Source organism: Diaphorina citri, unplaced genomic scaffold (assembly GCF_000475195.1).
Source record: "Diaphorina citri unplaced genomic scaffold, Diaci psyllid genome assembly version 1.1 scaffold7875, whole genome shotgun sequence".
In the NCBI taxonomy this organism is placed as follows: domain Eukaryota; kingdom Metazoa; phylum Arthropoda; class Insecta; order Hemiptera; family Psyllidae; genus Diaphorina; species Diaphorina citri.
Window position 1 is genome coordinate 1 of NW_007385251.1, and position 1,365 is coordinate 1,365.

Genomic DNA, 1,365 nt, shown 5'->3' on the forward strand with positions numbered 1-1,365 from the left:
CCCTCTCTCCCTCTCCCTCTCTCCCTCTCCCTCTCTCTCTCCCTCTAACTCTCTCTCTCTCACACACAGTACACTCTTTCCCTTCGTCTCCTTTTCTTTCTCTCTCCCTTCGCCCCCTGTTCTCCAACTGTTCAAGATAGACTCTCTCCACCCATCTACAATTCTGCGAACAGGTAAGCTCCCTACACAATTTCCACAAGGTACGATGATACGAATGCTACTTCCTGCAAGAGTTCCGAAGAAGGGAAATTTATACCAACCCAGAATAATGTTTGCTAAACAGTCATCAAGAAACGAACAAGCTTTGTCACGTAATGAAAATAAATCTTCGAGAGAGAAAAAAGAAACCGAGTAAGTAGGTGTGTAGAAAACACAAAACAAGATAGTGATGCAAACTGGAAAGAAAAAGAAGAGAAAACACTCGCAGAAATGGGAAATAGTGGGTGTGTAGAAAACACAAAACAAGATAGTGATGCAAACTGGAAAGAAAAAGAAGAGAAAACACTCGCAGAAATGGGAAATAGTGAGAGAAATAAAGGAGACAGGAAGAAAGAGAACGTTTTTGGCATACCTACTTAGATATGTAGCTACCTACCTACTTACTCCTCCTCAGGGACCTTAGGTAGGGAGTAAGAAGTAAGAAAGAAATACACCTCAATCATTTTTTATCGACATTCAAAGACCATCATTAGCTTGGAGGGTAGCATGTCCGCCTTCTGAGCGCTAGGTCGCGGGTTCGATTCCCGCCCGCCGCGAAATTTATCCTAAACAGATAAGGTTCGTTCTCGGAACGGCTGGCTTTCTCCTATCCTGTCCTCCTTCTCCCTTAGATCTTCGGACGATTCCAGTTCCTTCTACCAAACCACTTAAAAAAAAAAAAAAAAAAAAAAAAACCCCAAAATCAGTAAGTAATAGCTTACTTAAATGCCACATAAGAACGGGGCAGAAAAAAACTTAACCTTTCAAAGAAAACACCAAGTGCAAAAAAAATTCCTCACTGAAAGGCACCACCGAGATTCGAACTCGGGATCTCCTGTTTACTAGACAGGCGCTTTAACCAACTAAGCCATGGCGCCAGTTGATAACACCCGGGCACAGTGAAACAATTTATTATCACCACAGTGCCACAGTATGTTCGTAAAATGTAAAACAAAATGAATCAACAACACATTCACCATTCACTACTACACACGGTCATATCATGATATGTATGTACTATGTAATGTACCTACATAAGTATTATTATGTATTAGTTTAGTGGTAAAAAAGCTTGTCAGGTCTCTCTCATTCATTTCTTTTGTCTTAGAAGAAGTGCAAAACTACCTACTGTAGCTTACTTAAATCTTATATTATAAGAACGAGATC

General features: G+C 40.4%; 1 non-coding gene across 1 annotated transcript; it reads right to left on the reverse strand.

The window, feature by feature from the left end:
* Positions 1 to 1,002: 1,002 nt before the first annotated feature.
* On the reverse strand, positions 1,003 to 1,076 carry Trnat-agu. Its single transcript has one exon. It is a non-coding gene; the product is annotated as a tRNA-Thr (tRNA).
* Between the last annotated feature and the right edge of the window lie 289 nt (positions 1,077 to 1,365).